General features: G+C 43.4%; 1 protein-coding gene across 2 annotated transcripts in view; it reads right to left on the reverse strand.

Moving 5' to 3' along the window:
* The window catches only part of CMKLR2 (chemerin chemokine-like receptor 2), a 211181-nt gene extending 187686 nt beyond the window's left edge, over positions 1-23495 (reverse strand). The window contains exon 1 of one of the 2 annotated variants that reach the window (XM_069615572.1): positions 23324-23495. The gene's annotated coding sequence lies outside the window, so the exon portion shown is untranslated. The remainder of the gene's footprint in view (positions 1-23323) is intronic. The other variant, XM_069615569.1, reaches the window with a different exon arrangement.
* Positions 23496-24052: the final 557 nt, after the last annotated feature.

Here is a 24052-nt window from a genome sequence, read left to right on the forward strand (position 1 = left end):
AGACAAAAGGAACATCATTAGCAGCAGCATCTTACCTGCAGTCTTCATCTTTAAACACTCTCAGCTACTGTGAACAGCTTCCTCGAATCTGCACGCCTCCCGGACAGAACGACCTGAAAGAGGAACGTAGAGGCAACATTAAAGAAAGCTGTAGAGACATTTACAAATTACGAACTGCTCAAAAGGCTTACCTGGCTGGTCGCCTCTCAGCTGGCACCACTCCAGACATTACACTCACGCTGAAGAACACCGCGACCTACAAGGAAGGAAAACACAGGTTATCAAAGGCAAGACTTTGCAGCGCTGCGCATAGCGCTTACTTACCGCATCATAGCGCTCTTAATGCGCCATCATTTACCAACGGGGCTCAACCAAGCCAGTTCGCCGCGCTGAAGCTCTGCATACCTAATGGAGAAAAAGGAGACATTTTAAACAAAGAAAGGCATGCAGGATAGCAACAAAACTAAAGAACAGCAATAAGACCTACCTGAACAATATCAAACGGGCCGGCGTCAGTGAAGTAACTGGACCGCACTCGCCCATGAAAGACAATGCGCCCTTGCAAAGAAGGCAGGATGGAGAGCACGCCTAATTCTACCACAAGGTGAGGAGAGGGCGCCAGAGGGACTGAAAGCATTCGGGGTTGGAGGGAGGATACTTACACCAGTCGGTCAGTCTTGAACACAGTCCTCCTGTATTTTCAGGCAGAACCTTCCCCGCAGACCACATCAGGGCAAAGCTGAGAAGCATACCAGCGAGTAACCCGGCTGGGTGGCGTCCCTGTGGATACCAGGTGAGCGTAACAATTATGTTGCTCCTATTCAGGAAAGGACTATGTACAGTTGCAAATGTGGCCACAATTTTGATTTTGGTGACCCTACTTCTAGCTGAGCTTAGAATATCACCAATTCTAAGGACCTTTGGAATATCCTTTTTACTGATCTGTGCAATGTTTTCTATCTTATCCGCTTCATTTTTTTTATCCCAAGCCTCTTCAAGGATACATTATCTATGTCAAATAGACACTTTTCATTAGAGACAGATACAGTTTTATTAATTTCCTCCTTATCCACTATCTTCGTTTTCAGCCACTTCTTAATGGTCCCTTGCTCACCTTCTTCAGTATTTTTCATTCTTCTCACCCTAGATCTCTTATCTTTATGCTGAATTTCTTCAACAATAGTCTAATGATCTTCCAACTCAACGCAATCGAATTTAGCAGAGGCTACCTCTGACAGCGACAAAGTATTTGTAGGAATTTTCTTTTTCTTAGAACTCTTCACTTTATACTTAGTTGGTCCATGATTCTTCCTAATCCTTACCAATAATGTAACACTATTCAGATTTATAGTGGCTGTATCTTTATTTGTGACTTGAACTAACATTATGAACATCTTGTGCTATTGTTTTATTTATGTCCTCATTAAGATCAGTCCCCTGTGATTCGACAACTACTGATTGCATCAGTGCAAGTTACCTCTCTACTTTCAACCCCAGATGTTATTGTATCAAGTTGTGTAGGCATGTCTAATACCACATCTACCAACTTTCCTACACCCTCCTTCAAAGATTGTTATTCTCTCTGTAAAGAATTAGAGAGTGAATAATGCCTTTAGGATTTTAACAGACTCAGGTTCAGAAATACCCCTATCATCTGATACATCAGCAGAGGAGTACGAATCATCATCAATAGGCGAAGACGCGTAGGCCTTTAAGGCAATATCTGCCAGATCAGCAGATCTCTACAAATTGGTTGGTGGTATTTGATGAAATGGCATATCTAATGTCTGACTATGAACAACATTCACACTATTCTCAGTCGTAACGCTCTTAAGGTTAAGACACAGTTTTAGTAGCGAGTTATTATCAATTGGGTCGACCTCAGAGAGAGCAGTCGCTTCCGCACCCTACTGGGTGTATCATAACTTCACTGACAATTTGTTTGTTGGTTCCTAAAGTTGAAGTATTCACTGGTTTAAGATAAGTAGTTGTTTCATCCTGGCCCGGTTGGGGTTCACCTCTTTTCTTCGAAACTGCTTCAATCACACCAATGGCAGCTCCAATTGATTTCAGGTTATTGTCCATTTTACCCGTTTGTTTTTTCTTGGCAATTACCTTGCTACCAGCAGTCTTATTTATAGTGCACTTACAAGTCTTTTTTAGGGAACAGCGCATTCTGCATTTATTACTAACTGCTGGCATGGCTATAAGTATGTCATCACACACGCGGGTACAGTGAAACCTAGTTTTCAAACACGCAAGTGCTGCTACACAAGATGCAGTCCAGATAGGAGTCCCTATAAAATACATTTTAACTGACAAAAAATATCCCAAAAAGTTTCTGCATACATAGGATACAAATATAAGTGTGCAGGTACCTGAACAATGAGCGGTAGAAAGTCAACTACAACTGCTCGAACGACCTAAGCACTTGAAGGTGCACTCAGCAGGTGCGCACATGCTGGTGCGCTTGCATCTTTCCTTTTAACAGGCTTTGGTATTCAAGGGGTGTGGTCATGAATTTAAAAGCAAACATCCAGTAATATATATCGCAGGTTCGTTTAAATATTAAAACGCAGCTTCAAACAGATCAATGTGCAGAGTCCCACAGCATAACAGCCCTTGAAGGTGCAGTCAGCACCTTTGAGTTAGAGTGTTTAATTAAACAATTAAAAATGCTATCAGCTAACTAAAACACTAGCAGAAACCCACCCCTGTAAAGAGAACACAGAAAATGCAGACATTGTACATCCTAGCACACTGGGTCCTTGAGCAGGGGTGTACAAGCAAGAAATTGCAGAAATTCACTGTACAATGAATGTGTCTTTCAAGAAAATGATTGAAAAGAGAGCTACCAGTCACTATAGACACGGAAAGTGGACCTGGGGAGAAGGCTGTACATTATTCTCTTGTCTTGAGTCAAAACTAGGCTTCATTGTGCCTTCCTTGAGATTAAACCGGTTTCGAGTCAATGTGAGTGGCATTGAACCGGCATCAAGTTCCCACCAAGATGTGGCACTGTACAGTTTGAGACAGTGTTCAAGTCAATGTGGTTCAACGGATTCAAAAACCTGGAGTCAGCAGTCGAGTTGGGTCGAGACAATAGTTCCAGTGGGTCGAGCCAGCATGTGACATGGTGGCTTCCAGTGGTTTGAATTGGTGGTCGGATCAACATTTTGTGCCAGCTCTTATGTCATGTAATTCCCACAGGTATCTGTTTATATTATATAACGTCATTCATATTTTGCACGTGTGGGGTGAAATAGAGCCCCTGAATGCCAGAAATAAAGAGGCCAGAGTGATTTGTGAAATCCCATTGAAGTATAAGGCCAGCACAGAAATGGTGATCTCAGACATAAGGCTTACTGAACCAAAAACAGGCCTAAATCTAAAAAAAAAGAAAGTGGGCTTGAATCTCAAAAGTGCGACGACATGCGCAATGCATTTCAGCAAGGAAAAGAAAGACATGTGGCTGACAATGCTGTTTTACTAAATCCATGGAGAGCAGGACTTTTACCTAAAGAGGCAGACAGCAGTGTGTACAATATCCTTATGTAACAGGAGACTGTGATTCCGAAATAGTAATTGAAACCAAGCTTATTGCAATTATAAGAAGTAAAAGAACTTCCTTTTCCCCTGATCAAAATGACAGTATGCTAAGAGAAGTGCTCACTAGACTTTCAGAGTTTGAACATGGTTTTCTCATATAACTCCCTTATACATATGGATAATCCAGAAGTGATACTCATGTATTTTGCAACTGTGAGATTAAAAAAGTAAATTACATATGGATATAAGGCCTAGGTGCCTTAGAAAATGTCATGTGAAATGCATTGTGTGTGAGTTTATTTATTTATTTTATTTATCTATATAGCGCACAAAACCCTGAGGTCTCTAGGCATTTGAACTTAAGAGATTCGTTTCAGTGCTTCGGGTTACAGAAAAGGAAGCGTAAGAGATGAATTACAACATTGTGGAATGTATAGAATCATGGATTCAACATTGTGGAATGTGCAATACATCATAAGCAAAGTGCAAAAGAAAAGTACATGGTGAACACATCCATTGAGCCTGACCCATGCGGCAGCAACACACAGATGCAAAGTCAAATCAGTGGGCAAATACGTGGTGCCTACCACACATTGCAGGGTGTCAGTAGCATACAGATGCAAAGTCAAGTCAGTGGGCAAATACATGGTGCCTACCACACATTTCAGGGCGGCAGCAACACATGGATGCACAGTCAAATCAGTGGGCAAACAAATACATGGTGCCTACCCCATGTTGCAGGGCGGCAGCAGCACTCAGGTGTAAAGTCAAATCAGTGGCCAAATACATGGTACCTACACCATATTGCAGGGCAGCAGCAGCACACAGATGTAAAGTCAAATCAGTGGGCAAATACATGGTGCCTACCCCATGTTGCAGGGCGGCAGCAGCACACAGATGCGAAAGTCAAATCAGTGGGCAAATACATGGTGCTTACTCCATGTTGCAGGGCGGAAGCAGTACACAGATGCAAAGTCAAATCAGTGGGCAAGCGGCGGCAGCAGCACACAGATGCGAAAATCAAATCAGTGGGCAAAACATATGGTGCCTACCCCATGTTGCAGAGCGGCAGCAGCACACAGATGTGAAAGCCAAATCAGAGGGCAAATACATGGTGCCTACGTCATGTTGCAGGGCAACAGCAACACACAGATGCAGAATCAAGTCAGTGGGCAAATACATGGTGTCTACCACATATTGCAGGGTGGCAGCAACACACGGATGCACAGTCAAATCAGTGGGCAAACAAATACATGGTGCCTACCCCATGTTGCAGGACGGCAGCAAAATACACAGCTGCAAAGTCAAATCAGTGGGCAAATACATGTTGCCTACCCCATATTGCAGGGCGGCAGCAGCACAGAGATGCAAAGTCAAATCAGTGGGCAAATACATAGTGCCTACCCCATGTTGCAGGACGGCAGCAGCACACAGATGTGAAAGTCAAATCAGTGGGCAAATACATGGTGCTTACCCCATGTTGCAGGGCGGCAGCAGTATACAGATGCAAAGTCAAATCAGTGGGCAAATACATGGTGCCTACCCCATGTTGCAGGTCGGCGGCAGCAGCACACAGATGCGAAAATCCAATCAGTGGGCAAACACATGGTGCCTATCCCATGTTGCAGGGTGGCGGCAGTAGCACACAGATGCGAAAGCCAAATCAGTGGGCAAATAAATGGTACCTACCCCATGTTGCAGGGCAACAGCAGCACACAGATGTAAAGTCAAATCAGTGGGCAAATACATGGTGCCTACCCCATGTTGCAGGGCGGCAGCAGCACATAGATGCAAAAGCCAAATCAGTGGCCAAATAAATGGTGCCTACCCCATGTTGCAGGGCAATAGCAGCACACAGATGTGAAAGTCAAATCAGTGGGCAAATACATGCACAAATACATCACAGGCGACCATGGGGGTGTACCTGAAGTGGACAGGGAGCAAACAGGGGCCTTTGCGTGGGCCTGTAGTGGCCTGGGCTGGCTCCCGGCTCCCAGATGCTGTGATTGGCCTATCTAGGAACGGCAACCAATGGGAGAGGGAGCCAGGTCCAGGCCAAGCAGAAGGGCAGCAGCAATTAGGCAAGATCGGCCATGTAGGAAGTGCAGAGAAACACGTGGAAAGCAATGAGGAATGGAGAAGCACAATGTGAAGAAAAAAAACAGAAAATGGGTTTTAAATCCATTCAAAATGATTGCTCTTGTGCAATCTTCACAATGCCCACAGCCCAACACAATTTAGGGTGAATTTCTTGATGAGCACAACACGCACTGTAAAAGCGCAACTTGCAGGGTTTACCGATGATTAATTGTGTGCAGAAAATCCAAGGGGCTTGAAGGTGGAGTGCTGTTTGCAGGAGCGGAAAAATGCACCCTCTGTAGTGCAGAAAGAAGAAAGCAAAAATGAACAGAACAGTTAATGAAGGCCTCAGTGGTCTGGGCCGGCTCCTGCCTCCCAGAGGCCGTGATTGGCCTATCTAGGCCGGGCAATCAGTGTGAGAGGGAGCCAGGTCTAGGCCAAGTAGAAGGGCAGTATCAATTAGGCAAGATCGGCCATGTTGGAAATGCTGAGAAACCCGTGGAGAGCAATGAGGAATGGAGAAGCCCAATGCGAAAAAAAAGGACAATGGGTTTTAAATCAGTTCAAAATGATTGCTCTTGTGCAATCTTCACAATGCCCACAGCCCAACACAATTTACGGTGAATTTTGTGATGAGCGCAACACGTGCTGTAAAAGCACAACTTGCAGGGCTTACCGATGATTAATTGTGTGCAGCAAATCCAAGGGGCTTCAAGGTGGAGGGGTGTTTGCAGGAGCGGAAAAATGCAGTCTCCGTAGTGCAGAAAGAAGAAAGCAAGAATGAACAGAACAGTTAATGAAGGCCCCAGTGGTCTGGGCCAGCTCCCGCCTCCCGGATGCTGTGATTGTCCTATTTAGGCCCGGCAACCAATGGGAGAGGGAGCCAGGTCCAGGCCAAGTAGAAGGGTAACAGCAATTAGGCAAGATCGGCCATGTTGGATGGGCCGAGAAACATGTGGAAAACAATGAGGAATGGAGAAGCCCATTGCGAGAAAAAAAAACAACAGAAAATGGGTTTTAAATCAGTTCAAAATGATTGCTCCTGTGCAATCTTCACAATGCCCACAGACAAACACAATTTAGGGTGAATTTTGTGATGAGCGCAACACGCGCTGTAAAAGCACAACTTGTAGGGCTTACCGATGATTCACTGTGTGCAGAAAATCTGAGGGGCTTGAAGGTGGAGAGCTGTTTACAGGAGCAGAAAAAGGTAGCCTCCGTAGTGCAGAAAGAAGAAAGCAAGAATGAGCCATTGTTTAAAAGTCATTGCTTGCAGAATCTTACATGCAACCTGGTCATTTCTCTTAAAAGATGAAACTTGACTTCAAAGACATTTCCTCTGCTGTCCTGGAGAGAGAGGTCTGGTTGTCAAACATCAATCAGGGCCATTGCTTAAAAACATAGAAAAAAATACAGTGCTTAGATTTAAACCATGGTGGAAACAAGAAAAGGCCATGCCTGTTCTTTCAGCAGAAGTGACCTTGAGATCACCATTCCCATAAAATGTCCATTAGAGTTGCAATCAAGGCCAGCACAGGCCTAGAAGGGGGAGGCGTACATAAACATGATCCAGTCTCGGGTTGATCACAATCTTAAGGGTAAATGCAACTTAAGAGAACAAACGAAAAGGCTGGAGTTCAGTTAATAGAAAAATACATATTATTACATAAAAAGGGCAGTGTATATGTCACAACTTGTCATTCCAGACTTTTATTAAAGGTGACAGTAACCCCCTTTAAACCATTCTAACACGATTTTTTGTGTGATAAATATAACAAAAGTTATCAATGAACATTTGATTTGGGCCTTCCCTTGATTCTGAGAGATTTGAAGTTTGTGTGATGGTGAATGAAATAATTAACATGGGAACTATGAAGTGGCATATTCTTCACTGATACGGCTCCTGAGTAACTGAAGAAAAAACATGTCTCTGCATAGGAAGGGTGTGCTGACTTCAGAATAGCATCATCTGATTTGCCTTAAAATATAGTTCTTAAAAATATATTCATACATGCAAAGATTTGAATAATTAGGGTACGTGCCATGTTGATAGATTTTTAGAGTTTGGAACATGCCGAGCCCACGTGTCAGTTTGGGATGATGAAGCTTTTTCCTCCGACGACTTTCCTAATTCACACCCCTCATCTCCTTGTCCTATTAGCACACGGGTGGGAGGTGGGTAGAGAAAACCAACCAATCCCTTTCGCCTCGAATCATAACAAGTTTTTGATGTCATTTGCCCTATAAGTAGACTAGTTTGCATTAGAACTGGGATTTTTCCATTTATTCTGGGAGGTAACCTGCTGCTGAACTCTTGCGAGAAACATCCAAGCAGAGAGGCCCCAAATTATGCATTGGAGATGAGGGACCAGGAGACATAGAAGCGGACTGGGACCCCTTGGAGGAATCAGAGGAGACTATGTTTGACTGACACTCTTGCTGTCCCAGAGGTGCCCTTTTTGCCCTGATGCTAATTACAAGGCCTTTCCTGTAAGTAAAACTATCCCCAAAGCCATAGATTGTGTAGGCACTGCATTTTACAAGCATTGTTTTATTTATTTCCCCATAGCAAAATATCCTGTTTGTGTAGATCCTTAGCATATTTAATTAAAGTAAATCAATTCCCCTATAGAAATTATGGGATGTCTTTTGTTGGCATTCAAAACCAAGAAACCCTTCCCAGTGTGTTTTGAGTCGGTATAGACATAAAGATTTGCAAAATAATGAATCCCAAAACCCTGTTCCCAATTGAGTGTACAGGGTGCAAAATGAAATTCCCCATTGATGCCCTAAATTGTAGATCAGAAGTGTGAAGCTTTGCATTTCCTTTGCATTTGTGGTGGGAAAAACAAAATTGCCCCTTTGTTCCCACTGTGCACTGACCCAAACCACAAAGCCCTGTCTGTTCTTTTAAGGTGTGGCAAAACGAATTTTCCCATTTCTTTTCCTTCCCTCATATTGCATCTGTGATCAGAATCTACAAACGATTTCCCCAATGTGTTCCCAATCTCTGCCATTGGCCTTCAATTCAGAGGGGTCAAGTCTAATTGATGTTTGGAGGGTGGGGGTTGCTGAGAGAAAAGTATTATAACCGAATCAGCAATCACTGTGTTTTTTTAATTGTTCTTTTTTCTGTATTGGTGGGTGATTTGAAAAGAAAGCTGTGGGAAACTGGGACTGCATATCTTAGTGTTACCTCTGTGTTGGTGCCATTATGGAAGTCATTTTGCTCTTGTGTTGCACAGCATTGGTGGCTGATGTTAGTCTATGTCAAATTTGGTTTAAATAAATATATAAATATATATACTTACTACACACCGGCCTGGTTCCTAGTCCATGGTGGCACCAGGTATTTGTTGGAGTTGGGTGCGGGACGAGTTGGAGGCCTTACCAACTAGAACCTGAATCAAAATCATAGTTATTTGTTGTGCGCCACATTCATTGGGGGGAAAGGAAATCCCTGAGATGAGTATGACTGCGTAATAAACCATGACACACCCCATTGCACAATTGTATGCTTTGACAACTGTATGCATTGCAACAAAAAAAACATGTAACAGTTGTCAACATGTAGCCACTGGTCTGCTCTTGTAATTTGTAGAGCATCTATGACAATATTGCATACTTGGGTTTTGAGCATTATAAGAATACCCACTTGGTAGTTTACCTGCATCACCTAAAGTAGGTGTGAACACACCGAAGATGTTTCTCTATGTGATGAAAGGGAGGAATGTCTTTGCTCTGTCTGTTAAGGCAACCTGGATAGGGAGTACATGGTTTATTTTTCTGCTATAGATGGCCATATTAATGGGATTTCATAGCCTACTCCCAACTTCTGCTGTACATTTTGTTCACTTCACGTAACATTGAACATTCAAACTTATCGCTAGCAATCAGGAATGCAGAGGATTACATTGCACAAGCACCAAACAGATACGACTCTTGGAGGATTGAGATGATCCCTTCGTCCCCTTCCCTCTTTCCATTTTGTTTTCCCTACTTTCACCATAATACAGACAACTAACGGTTCAGGTGAAGGAGCGTCACTTTTCAACTGCAGGTTTCAGCACTGTCGAATCGATCACACAACCATGATCTGAGTAAAGCTAGTACCACATAATCAATGTATTAGGAATGCTCTCACGGACAATTGCTCAGCATCACTGGTAGGTTTAGTCCCATTTTTCCTGTTCAACATTTGTTTGATCCACAACAAGTGATTACATCTGCATCCCTACTACCACAATCAACCCTCTTGCTAAAAGGTCTTGGACGTTTCCAGTTGTTATTAATTTTTATCTTACTCTCACTTATTTGCTCTTGAGACCTTTTTGACCTTTTCCTTTGCCACACAGACCACAGTAACTCGTTTCTCTGAGCAGTGGCACAGTACACCACTACCCAGGCACTCCTTGAAGCCTTAAGACCAGTAGGTTTCTGCTGGGTGCAGTATAAAAGTTTATTGACATAAGACACTGAAAAAACAACAAGACATACTCTTTCCAATAAGTTAATGTAGATTTTGAATGAACTTAGTAAAGGTCCTAGAACAACATAAAAGTATCTGATAAAGCAGGGAATATAGTAATAAGGACTTGCAAAAAGCACATTGCACAAGAAACGTCAGACCTAATGAATGTACACATTATGAACCATTGCCTAATGAGCCCGGACCACAGATGGAAGAATATCGACAAAACAAAATGTAAGAATGGCACAAGGGAGATTTACTAAGAATTGATGAGAACGATTTTCTGTAACATATCCAATTATGCTGACAATCTGTTTCCCAAAATACACAAAGAACAATATCACTTTCCACCATTCGACCCATAATAAGTGGCATTGGTTTGCGAACTAATTTAAAAATACATAGATATATATCTTAATCCACTATCAATGAATCAAACGTCATATATTTGATACACTATGCATATACTAACCATCCTGCAGCAAATTAAATTGGAACACAAACTCTTATTGTACACATTAGATATTTGGTAATTGCATACCTCAATTCGACACTCGTTAGAATTGGCAACCGTGAACGATTTTACAAACGACAAATCAGCAAGCTCTTATGATCATAATCTGGTGGGACTGCATGTGATCAAAGTCATTGGGAAAACGATATATCCATTTTCAATCATTAACTGTATGGGCAGTAGCGTGGAATTGAAGTATGCCCTGACCGTAGCAAACATTTTCATGTCAACTTTGAGATTCAGCAAGCTTGGAAGGCCACTGCACAAAAAGCTATATAACATGCAAACTAATGGGCACGATAAACAGACAATATCATAGCCATCTGGGAGTGCACCCAAAACGTCGAGAGGAACATGTACAATCATTCAACAGAAATACATTTCACATCAAATTGACAATCACATTCGGCAATTATAAGGCACCCTCCCTGGAGCTCAATCCACATATAGAAATCTATTAGAAAGCAGTATATTTAGAAAGCCAACTGAAGGAACCTCTGTTTTTCATGCTAACCTTGGCAATAAGAGAAATACAATCAGCAATATTTCAAATGGGGTATTATTTACTACTGAAATGAAATCGCAGTGAACCAAATAAATGTAAAATACAAGTGGAGGGTCTTAAAAAAGATGCATAGGGCACAGATACAATCAAAATGTAATTGGAAAAGCTGTGAAATATGTTGAGTGTAGAACTGGAGACAGCTCTCTTACTGCTCGTCTTCAGGTAGAAATATTCATTATCAACGAAATTAGGTTTATTAAAACATATTCAGTACACACGCCTACACTGCACCTCATCCCTAATATACACTAGCATAGCATAACAAAAGGCAAGGATTTAGTTGAATGCATTGATGAGAAACAAAAAATAAACGCATTAGGGCATCAACATTAAAAACATAGTGGGCCTCATTACGAGTCCGGCGGTAACCGCGGCGGTAAAACTGCCTGGTTACCGCCGGACTCGTATTACCATTCCGCCTCCGTGATTCCCGGAATTACTGGGACATTACAACCCCGGTTTTCCGGGAATCACGGAGGCGGAATGGTGTAAATCCCCATTCCCATTGAGTCCTGTGGGACTCAATGGGAATCGGGATCATGGAAACACCGGCAGCATCTTGTAATGCTGCCGGTGTTTCCTCGTCCGCCTGCATGAGGGAGGTGTTAAACCCGCCAGGTCAGACCTGGCGGGAACATCACCTCCCGCCTGCAGGGGTCGGGATCAGGCGGTCCGGAAACAACGGTGGCGGCGGGTTTACCGCCACCGTTATTTCCGGACCGCCAGGGTCGTAATGAGGCCCAGTGAGTCTGAGTTTCTTGAAAAACATGACACTTATAACACACGCTTATTTATTTATTTATTTGCATTTGTGAAGCGCACTTGCAGCCCGGAGGCATCGAGGCGCTGTTACAAGAATTTGTAAGAAGTTTTGATTCACAGGTTAATGGGGAAATCATAGTTCTCTTAGTTGCAAATACAGACTCAGTGAGGTACAAGTATGATCAGTGTTACAGGCATCCGTAAGATAAGAGTAAGGCAGTTATACAGGGATGTGCACATATATATTTACCTTTCATAAAAAGAGCTTAGTTTTAATGGCTTTGTGGAATGCTTGATGGGACTCGACCATTCTTAGATGAGTAGGGAGTGCGTTCCAATGGGTAGCGGCCAGTGTAGGAAAACTGGAGCACCCTGCGCAGGCTTTCCTGGTTTTTGGTGTGAGAATCTTGTTAGAGTAGCCCACCCTGAGGGGTCTTGTGGCGGTGTGCTTTGTGATTCTCTGGGACAAGTATGGAGGTGCGAGCTCATGGAGGCATTTGTGAGTGAAGGTAAGAGTTTTAAAGACGATTCTTTCTTTGACCGGGAGCCAGTGGGCCTGCCTTCTCATTTCGGAGATATGGTCTTTTCTTGATGTACCTGTGGCTGCCCTGAGGGCGTTGTTTTGAACCAACTGGAGTTTGGCAAGATTTCTTTGAGACGTTCTTACGAGGAGGGATTGCAGTAAGCCAACATTGAACCAATAATCGCCCTAGCAATGGTAAAGCAGTTCTGGCGGGATATGAAGGGTCTAGCTGCATTAAGAACTTCTGAGTAGTAGGCTGAAGAGGAGGGGATGGCATTGACCTGTCTATCCATGGTCAGATCCGAGTCCAAGTAAACTCCAAGTGTTTTGACATATTTCGAGACCTTGATAGGAATATTATCAATGGTGAAGGATGTATACTGCTTGTCGAGTTTGCCAAGAGTAGTGGGAGACCCTATAAGCAGAAGCTCTGTTTTTTTACTGTTAAGGCAGAGCCAGTTGTCTGCCATCCAGGATTGGATAGTGGAGTAAATGGTGGTGAGTGTGTTCATATCCGCATCAAAGTCACCCGTAAGTGGGATGAGCACCTGCGTGTCATCCGCATAGTTGGTATATGAGATGCACAGGGAGTCAAGGATGCTGAACAGCAGCCTGTTGAAGAGGTTGTAAAGCGTGGGGGCGATACAGGAGCCCTGTGGAACAACACGTTTGTTGAGGTTGGGGGTGTCACAGGCGGAGTCAGAGAAGACTTTCATAGCCCTCTCTTTGAGAAAGTAGGTGATCCACTCACATACTTTCAAGGAGAAATTGGCCTCAGTTGCTAGGTGGCGGCACAAAGTGTTGTGGTCAACCAGGTCGAAGGCTGCGGAAAGACTGCCTAGGCTGCCTAGGCCTACCATAGGCTGCCTATGTTATGTAACTGGGATTTGTGATGCTCTGGAAGAGAGTGGGTGGGTTTGGTAAATTGGGAGGAGAGTGAAAGGTGATATTGCAATGCATTATGTTGAAGTTTCAGATCAGATGCACTCTGAGCTCTGCATGCTTGTAGGAATTCTAGGTGTAACGTGTAGAAGGCATAGAAGGATTTGTGTCCAGAGGGGAAGTCTCATGTGTGGGCATGTGTTGGCCAAGGGCTGAGCTTGTCATTTGTATACAGGTGTAGGTTTGTGATATTGGAAGTCTGTGGAGAGCACCTTTCTTAAAAGCTGTGCACGCGTGACTGGTTTGCATTTGTGTGTGGTACAGTGAAGAGAAATTGAGGTTTAGTGAAAAGGGGTTACCAGACATTTGGTAAAAAAAAATTGGTCGACCAGACAAATGGTCGAACCAATTTGGTCGAAAACCAAATGGTTGAATTTTTTATTTTTTTTATTTTCACCCCTTTTTTGGGGGGGGGGGCCCTCAACCCCCTTTTTTTCTAAAAACCCCTTTTTTGTAAAAACGAAAACCTGAAAAATAAATATATAATTAAAAAAAGAAATTCGACCATTTGGTTTTCGACCAAATTGCGTCGACCAAATGTCATTCGACCAGTTTTGTGTCGACCAAATGTCTGGACACCGTGAAAAGGTAGGGAGGGTTCTTGGGGTTTCCGAAGTGCTTTTAAATTATTGGTCTTTCTGTTGGTTGCATTATGTTGAGCAAGGTTTGGCTTTAATGATTGACGTGTGAAGATCTCCTGGTTTGATGTTCTGGGAGACAGGAGAGTCAATTGCTTTATGAATTGTACTTCTAAATTTTGTGTGTATACAATATATTGCATTTGTAACAAAGTGTACATTGGTAGCACCATCAGACCCATTCACAAAATAATCTTAAACCATATCTGGAGTGTAAAGAACATCCAAATATCCACTATCAATGAATTGGAACACGTACCATCACAATGTCAACTATTCCAATCTCAAGTTCATAGGCATATAATATATAGAGTCATTTCTCAGAGGTAGTAACAGAGAACCTTGCCTGCAGCTGTGAGAAGTGGACTGGAACTTTTTCTTTGGTGCTGTAAAGACTGGTTTAGTTAAGGATGCAGAAATGGCAATATTTCTTGTGTCACTTGACCTGGCAGTATTATTAGACTAAGTATGACAAAGTGAGTAATACATAATTTTTTTTATTTATTTATCATTTATATAGCGCAGAAAACCCAGAGGTATCTAGGAGCTTTTAATTTAATAATACGGTTACAGTAAGTGCAAGAAAAACAACAGGTTACAATGGCTGCCAACCAGGCATGCATAAGACCTGGGTGGTACATTTTATGGCAAAAGTCTCGTTAATATTGGTTTTGAATCTAATGTGTGACCAATGATACATGGTATTGTTGACATGTAATTGCTATGGTTCATATTGCACATTATATCATGCTATATTTCTGATTCAAAATGTGATAACGAATAGAACATTCACAATACTCATGTGATCAGTGTCCATGTAAGCACTTGATAGTATGTATCTTATCTGATAAGTAATACATGTATAAATATTCTCTAAATAAAAATATCCCCCAAAAGGGTTGACTATGGCTCTCACATCGAATTTATCAAAATGCTTCCAAGATATCTGGAAGGTTAACGAGTTTGTGTGATGCGCGTATCTCATGTAGAAATTAAAATCTGTGATTTAAAATGACCAATGCTCCAATTCTGACATTGAAAGTATCTCGACGATGACACAATTTCACGTGAAAAAGCCATCCAAGAGCTCCTGAAAAATCCTTTAAGTGAAGCATTTTAAAAATAACTCCAGCTAGTATAAATGGACCTAAAATGCTAATACAGCACCAAAAGCAATGAAACTGCACACAAGCATAACTAACTTTGAAACAAGGAAGTAACAAAGATGTAGCCAGCATTAAATCAGACATGCAAGTATGCATTCAGTCATTTACATTTTCTAACATAAAAAAAACACGTGGCAAGGGGTAACACAAATGCCAAACTGACAACATGGTTTTCAGTGAATGTACATTTAATATAAATGGCATAACCTCACACGTCGTGGCTGTATTAGCACAGACAAAAAGATACATGATATTTAATAAACGCTGAAAGGGGAAAAGGCTATTTTAAATTAAGTAACAATGTGAATACCATTTGTAAGGAACATGATAACGTATTGAAATTCATCTTCTTTGGCACATTAATATTTACACACTAGAAATGTATGTTTGAAGATACATGTTGAAGATAAATCATAAGATTGTAATAATTATGAATTCATTACACATTTGGATTCAAATGATAATACTGTCAACAATCTTTGCTTTAGGCTATGCTACTATGTTTCGGTTTCATCTTTATGATTATTTTATTAGTTGATTCAAATGTAACTAGCCTTGAGAAATGTATTGAATCGAAGAATGGATAATACATATATTTTCCAGCACATGGGAAGAATACCAAATTATTCAGAGTTGAGTCCAAAACTGTGAGTGAGGGAGCCAATTAGGACTTTATTTTTCATATAAAAGTAGCACTGGCAGATCACTCCCTCCACATCACTCCAGCTGCTTGGCATGGCTCATGTTGATCATAGCCCAATAATATAGAATGATCAGGGCAAGCTGTGGTGATTTCTGCCCACACGATTTTGTTTCCACAAATGCACTGCACTTCTACATGCCTACCTGCTCCACACTAGCGCACCAGGGCCGGCTATAGGGACACTCCTCATTAGGACCCTGGCGGAGTGGGTTTCCGCCAGCGCTAATCGCGGCGGACCCGTCCGCCGTACTACGAGTTCCCTTAGCGCCATGGAGGTTTTCTCCGCCTGGTTTTACCGGGCGGAGAAAACCATGGCGCTAAGGGACCTCGTTGTTAATTACGCCGCCGTACTTTACGGCGGCGTAATTAACTCCTTCCCCACTCCCATTATACCCTATGGGGCAAGAATGGGAATGGGGAAGGGTAAAATGGGGATTGGGGATTTACCGCTCCGCCAAGGTCGGCATGGGGTGGTAAATCCGCCAACCCCCATGGCGCTATCGGCGGCTTTCCGCCATGCTCCGCGGTGCATTTAGCACCGCGGATTCCGCCAGGGTCGTAATGAGGGCCACTGTCATTTGAAATGTTTCTGTGGCTTGCTTTTTAACATTTGCTCCCTTTTCACTGTTTATCTTTATTTATTTATTTATTTGTAATTTGCCGAAAGCCCGCAGGTATCGGGGCGCCACAACAACACAAAAGACAACAAATGCACGGGACAGAGGACAAACAGAGACGTTTGACACTGGGGCTATCGGGGGTCAGTGGGCATAACTGAAAGTCCTAGAAATTCCCTGAAAATTACTGTTATCTCTCACGAGCACCAACTTCACAAAGAATGTTTAAACTAACTGTTCCCACCATATCATTTGCCGGTCTAGTGCTACCTCTTCCCATCTCTCAGTCTATCTGTGCTCTTTAAATTTGACATACATGACTGTGATAAAAAGGTGGCATGCATGAATCACTACAGACCTAATGAACACTGAGCTTGGTTCTCATTTCATTTTTTACCATGCTTACCCGGAGGAAGGGTGTGCCGGGGGGACTTTTGTAGTTGGTTGTTTCATGGGGATTATTATGTGTGCACGGTGAAAAATAATAAAAATATATTTTGAAAATTAATGTTTGCACATGGAAACATGTATGCGGGTTCAGACAGCCTTACGATTTGGATTTGAGGACAGAACGGTAGCAACATTAGTCACTCCACTGGGTTCCAAGTTCCATCCTAGGATAATATGATATGATATGTTATTTATAACAGCTTAAAACCCAGAAATTTCTAAGCGCGGACCCAGGGACCGAACCTGTGTTGCTCTGTGTCGTCTTGCTTCCAAGGCAAGCACGTTGCCCCTAAGCTATCCTCCTGAGACAATGGGCCTTATTATAATTTTGCTGGTCCAGGAACTATGGTACCGGTAAGCATGCCGGTAATGTAGTTCTCTGACCGGCAAACTACTAGTTGTGCTTGTGGGTGCCTTTCTGCCGGACCTGGCGGACAGAAAGGCACCCGCAAGCACAGCACGTCAGATGCACTGGTACCGTTATAAACGGTGCCGGTACATCCAACCTCCCCATTCCCATTCAGCCCTATGGGGTACGGCAGGGCCGTAATGACCCGGTAATGACCCGGTAATTTCCCATTTGAGGGCGCCGGACAAAATGTCAAGTTTAGCGGCAGCATGCTGGTTTTTCAAACTTGTAATGAGGCCCAATGTTTCCTTTCTGCGTGCAGAGTTTCAGTTGGGTCTCATGCTAATGGTGACTATGCACATACTCAGTTCCAAATGCACAGACATCCTAAGAGAATCATATGCATATCCGAAACAGTAAATGTACAATAGGATTCTGGTCTTTGGAGTTTTTAGTGCTGATTGTCCCGTGTACAGAGCTCCAGATAGTATATTTAAGTAGGAGTATGTTGCTTCCTATTTTTTGAAGTTGGAAATAAAATGATTTTTTTACAGAGTAAAAAGTAATTAATATGGTGATTGGGGATATTGTTAGGTAGTAAAAATAAATTGTAACTATTAAATGGATCCTGTTGTGACCCATACTTCTTTGCACCTTGTATTCCATGCAAATCAAAAGATGCTCTTCAGCGCAGGCATTAGTTAAGCTAGATTATAGCTCCTTCCTGTAGAACTGCTTTTCTGGTCCACTGATCCATTATATCTGTGGGCTGTGTTGGTTGTAGCACGGTGCAGGCTCATATGTGTTGCCTACACCTTCTCTGCCTTTGTAAGTGAGAATTCACTACACCAGAATCCCGCAAAGACAAAGGTCCTGCAATTTTCATCAATTTGTAAGCAGGTTCCTTTTGAGTGGCAAATACAATCGGCACCAGTGGAGAGGATTGATCAGTTTGTTTACCTGGGTTTTATGATTCATTCTAAACCTTCTCTTGCTCCACTGTGTGCTTGGCTTCACACTGAATCCCCCAAACTCGCAACCCAACTCCAAAGGGTAGGCTAGAAATTCTGCAAATTCTCTCTGTTGCCCTGTCTACGGTAGTATGGGGGCAAGATTGTCCCAAAGTTGCTCTATGGAATAGAAATATATAATCTGGCCCTCATATATTACCTAACAAACCTGGAAGCCGTGATCTGGAAAGGAGTTCTACATTTACCATCTTCTCTGCCGCACACATTTATTCGATATGAATTTGGCATCACCTCCTTGAAGGCCAGAGCCCTTTGGCAATGTTTGTCCTTTTATAGGAAAATGCTCCTACCAACAGCCAATTCCCTGATGGTGGACTTTGCAGAGGCATGTGAGAGGGGCGGTTATCAAGCCCTACAAGATCTTTGGGGGCTTGCACTTCTATCATTGGCCGAAACGGGCTGCTCTAAGAGTGACCTGAAAGGGAACCCTGACAAAGTTCAGAAGGATGCTTTCAGGGCGGACTGGTCCACTTCTATTCCGTCCTTGATCATCTTAAGGCTGACCCCAAAAGACAGAAATGTCTGGCCCCATATCTATCCATATATTCTAGCAAGGCTGTGCGATCTACCTTTTTGAGATTCCGCTAACATCTGATGAAATCAAGGAACCCACTATTAAGATACGGTTTAATAACGGAGGCCGCAGACTTTTGCAGATTTTGTAAAAATGAATCTGTGCGAGAAACACTCAAGCATGTTCTACTAGACTGTGTTACCTTGAAACAACTGCATGATAAAGCGCTCTACAAACTTAGATGCAAAGTCACCATGGATATTGAATCAAAGTGGAATTATTGCTTATCAGCTATCACAACATCCACTGTAAATGCAGTTGTATCCTACATTGATTCCGTAATGATTGATCAAGCAAGTTGACGTGTTTTCTCTCGTGCAAAGCTCTCCTTTTTTTCGTGCAAGTAATTTTGGGTTTTTTCATTGCCTTGTATCTTTTTTTTTCTTTTTCTTATTTTCTTCTGTTTTATTCTTTTTTGTTTGCATGATATTTTGAGTATGCAAAGTGTTTAACATATTACATTTCGTTTTAGTGTAAACTGTAAATTGTTAAAGGTTGAATACATTTTTAAACAATAAAACAAAAAAACTAAAAAGAATATGTGTTGTTTCTTTTTTTGGGCTGGGCTTTTGAACTCTTTATTGTTTTGCTGGGGGCATTTTCTTTTTTCGAGAGTAAAAGTGGTTGGTACATCACTTACCTGAAGGGTTGCCCACTAGCAAACATTAATTGTCTTGGGCGCTTCAAAGTGACACAATGATACGGTCTATCATTTCATGCCAAATACTACATGCAAGATAGAATCTTAAGGGTGTTTTGTGGAGGGGTGCTGCTAACAAAACCAGCAATGTTTAGGGCAGAACAGGCAGAATCAGTGCAAGCTTCCCTCCCGCATAACATGTAAATAACGGCCAGCAGCAGTGCAACCTTCAATCACAGTGAACATGTGGAGCACTGGTAATAGGATAGTAAGAGTGTGAACTCCACTACAAAGAACATGTAGATCACAAGTACCAACAGTGTAAGCTTCCCACGAATAAACAGAACTAGTGGTGCAGCAGAGGTACCAGCCGTCTTCCTCCAAACAAAATCACAGCACCGACGGCAACAGTCCAAGCTACCCTCTACAATGGGTACAACAAAGGAAGCTACACGGCAAGCTTCACGCACACCACACAAGTACTGGCAGCGGCGGTGCAAGCATCCTTAAAAAATGGAACGTGTACACCATGGTCAGCAGAGGGGAAGCTTCACTCTTATATACCATTGTGATTACAGATAACAGGAATGCAAGGTTCACTCACCGAGAATAGCCACAGTACAGGCACCAGAGAATGATGTCCCCACAGCGAATACATAAAAGGTGGCAGCCATTCAAGCGGAAATACAAGAGCACTGCATGCTTCACTCACACTGAGCACGTACAGCACAGGTGGCGTTCGCACACAAATCCTTCACGAATGGAACGTGCAACGCAAGGGCAGCAGAGAGGCAAGCTGTGCTCTTACACACCATACTGGAGCAAGAGAGATAACAGCGGTGTAAGGGTTCACCCACCCATAAAAGTTAAAGCAGAGGCAGTAGTTCAAAGTTAACCTGCACAAAGAAAATAAGAATAGCACATGCATCAGCCCCAGACAGAGCACTTAAAGCAAGTGCAGTAGAAGTGCAAGATTCGCTCACACAGACAAACAGACCAGAGGCAGCGTAGGACTCAGCAGTGCATTCTTTACCCACAGACAGAAAACAGGTACAGTTCCTGCAGCAAAAGTGCAAGTCTCTTCTCGCCACTCTCTCACTCTCATGCCCTTTCTCGCCACCACACAGACGCGCATGCACACATGCAAAAAAACACACTCTCTCTCTCTCTCTCTCTGTCTCTCTCTCTCTCACAAAAGCAACCATTTTTAACAACCCTCTAATGTTAATACCCAATGTCTCGATTTCAGAAGGGTGAACAGCGAGGGTAATTTCTGCCAGGATTCCCACCCGCAGCACTAACAATACCAAGATCTTGCAGCTGTTGCCCTAAGCTAAACTGCCTGTCCGGCTGCCACTGTTATAGGTCCCTCGTTAAGCTGTGAGAATTACAGCACCTAGATATTACGGCTAAAGCCCTGTGTTTTATGCAGCATATGAACTGAGCAGGAGGGGCATGGATTGTGGTGGGACCATATTTGTATTCTAAGAAAAGTCTTACCTGTGCAGGTCTTTCATCCAACCATTTGACAAACAAACAAGACACAGGAGGATTCACAATATCTGTTTTGCACGACAGAGTACGTTTGGCGATCATCGCCAAAAGGCACAAGCAGGGCTGATCTGAGGAATGGGCAGTCTGTGCCGTCGCCCTATGCCCCGAGCTCTTAGGGGCCCCACAGCTACCTGCTGCTTTGAGTATAAGAAGTAACGAAGGCTGGGCTGCTTCTCATTGTGACTGTTTTAGCGAGGCTGTGCTGTCAGCTCCCAACCCCCTGTGAAGCGCTTCTAGCGACAAATACCACCCGCTCACCTTCCCAGCAGCCCATCAGACCCATGGGGCCTCACAGTTAGGGCTTATCACGCTATTTGTTTAAAGTAATGGTCCATTTAAGAACCGTTGGTTGAAAAGAGGCGTTTTATTCTGAAAGCACACTAGTTATTGCACAAATCTGTCTTCTTTGAAGACAATAAGAATATGTTGATGAAAAAGAGTGATAGTATTCACATGTCTGCATTTGGTGTGTTAAATACATTTTTTACACCCTTACAATAGGACAGTTTTGATAAGTGTAGGGACAAATTGGTGTACCCTGGTGCTCTTCTGCTAGTGTCTCCAATACTGTCGCATTATTGCTGCACTGGCCCTCCCCCAGTCTCGCATCAATTGATTTGACAGACTGACACTCTCACCAGCCAGTCAGTGCACCAGAGATTTGAGTATAGCGGACTAACTGTGATAGAACCAACATTACGTTTTCTCCCCTGTTGCTCCCAGCCACTGAAGTTGCTTGGGCTGTCCAAAGTACTGCCCCACACTCTACTATGTCCTGATATGCTATGATATTGAGCTTTAATTGCACACCATCTGCCATTTTCGCACTTTCTAGAACCTTCAGTGTCTACAAGAAGTGGGCGTTTTTAGACTTAAACGAGAGAGTTAACTGATTGTAACATTAAAGCTGCACTCAAATAGTCTCATTAAAATGAGTAAAGAAGTTAGATGCCCCTACACAAGTATGTTTGACACTCCTCCACCGTCTCTGTAGTGAGGGAAGCCTTTCCTGAAACTGGCGGTGTTATGTTTCCTCTGAAAAATATCCTTGAACAAACGCAGTAAAACTTTAAAGCTGATACTTTCAAGAAAGACTTCCATCGCCTCTCAGCATATTGCGCTTTAAAATGTACTATTTGATAGTTGGTCCCCACACCAAACCATGGGGGTAGGAGGTAGAACAGTGGGGGTGGAGCCTCCAAATTTGCCCTGCCTATTTTCTGAAGTGGCACCTCCCATCACCACTTAGCCCCCCTCCCGAAATGTAGGTTTCGTTGCGCGCCTGTTATGATGTGTATATTTTTCAAGTACGATTTCTAAAACACTATTGTTGAAAACCAAACGTCGTGGTGAAGGGGGAAAAGGATCAGAGGGCACATTTGTTGTGATGATAGAGAGGTTGCTGGACTGAAGATGTTCTGCCTGGTCCTGTGATGAGTTTCAGGATGCAAGTTGAGATTACATGTGGGCTGACAGTGCCGGCTCCATCCACTTGGGTGTTTTTGAGACCAGCATGCAAAAAAAGCTTGTTTGCTCAAGTTTTCGCCCACCAGGATTTGAACCCACTAACCCAAAAAAACACATGAATGTCCAAGGGCCGGCCCTGGGCACAAGTAAAGCACACAAAGGCGAGTGTATACATTACACAAAGGCAAATAAGGAAACTAAGCCGAGTCCCGCGGGCAAGCTCCTCAAGTGGATAAAATACTTTTCAAAGATGCGTTTCATTTTCTGTGTGTAGCAACCATGACAGCTGGCGATTGATTCACAGCTCCCTGAGACAATGAGAGCACAGCCAAGGACCCAAAAAAACCGAGACTGGAATACGGAGGATTTAAAGAGGCTCGTTGTCTGGGGAACTCGGCCTGGAATTCTCGGAGGCAAACGAAGAGGCTGTTACCGCCCTTAACATGTCTTCTATGAGGGCATTCTGGCCTGCTGGCGTTTGGGGAGAGAGAGGAGTGTGGGTTGAGGGTATAGATAGCATTTAGAATCTGGGGAGGGCCCCTTCCTTTAGACTCACGTGTACGCCCTTGATATACAGTGGCATCAGGGAAAGGCCTCCCAGCCCGCCCACTCTGCGCATGCCCCCAGCACTAGCTGCAATTGGCCCTAGCTTTGCCAACAAACGGTTGGAACAGTTATTAAACACATCCATTAAGACAGCACAGAGTAAACACGCTTCTGCGGTCCTACCTCCGGGTGGAGATTTCCAGGCGCCTTTCGAGAGTTGCAGCCGCGCTCTGTTGCTGAGCCAGTGTTTTGTGCAGCCTGTTAGTAACTGACCTCTTCTGTCTGTGCCCCTCCCAAACACGCACTCTTCTCTTCCTTCGCCACTTCCCTTTACTCCTTTCCATCCTGTGGGAGGGCATTTAAGAGGCGCGTGCCTTTCCTGGGGAGGCACTTTCTGGCTAATTGAAGTGACGACTTGCCCGTTTTATGAAGAGGAAGCTCTGATTTATACAACCTTTCCCGGCATGAGGTCGCCCAAAGAGGATATGAGCCCATCCCAAGCTTGTGACAAAAAAGCTGTCAAGTCTCCAGACTGTGTATTTTTTAGTCATGTAAGTCCTTTGCTCTTAGTTACGTTTGGCAACCAGGACCGGTTCCAGCAGGGGGGCCACCCCCCACCCAAGGCCACCCCGTTGTCCTCCCCTAGAATGGAGGCCATGCTAGTGCGGTTAAACGCCACAGGGACTTGAGGGAGTGCAGGTGTGGTGGGTGGATTTCACCTCAGAGACATCATTCAGAGGATGAACTGCAGGAGGCCTGGCCAGGATTTGTTTGCTTTCCCTAGACAATGATTTATGCCCCACAGACATGAAAGCACAAATGGCCAGGGAGATGGAGGGCCATTCACACCTCTGAGGTAGCACACTAGCTCAAGCAGGCAGCCTACAACTATCTAGCAAAATCCTGTGTTGC

The sequence above is a fragment of the Ambystoma mexicanum genome, chromosome 9 (genome assembly GCF_040938575.1).
Source record: "Ambystoma mexicanum isolate Mex_15411 chromosome 9, UKY_AmexF1_1, whole genome shotgun sequence".
NCBI classification, from domain to species: domain Eukaryota; kingdom Metazoa; phylum Chordata; class Amphibia; order Caudata; family Ambystomatidae; genus Ambystoma; species Ambystoma mexicanum.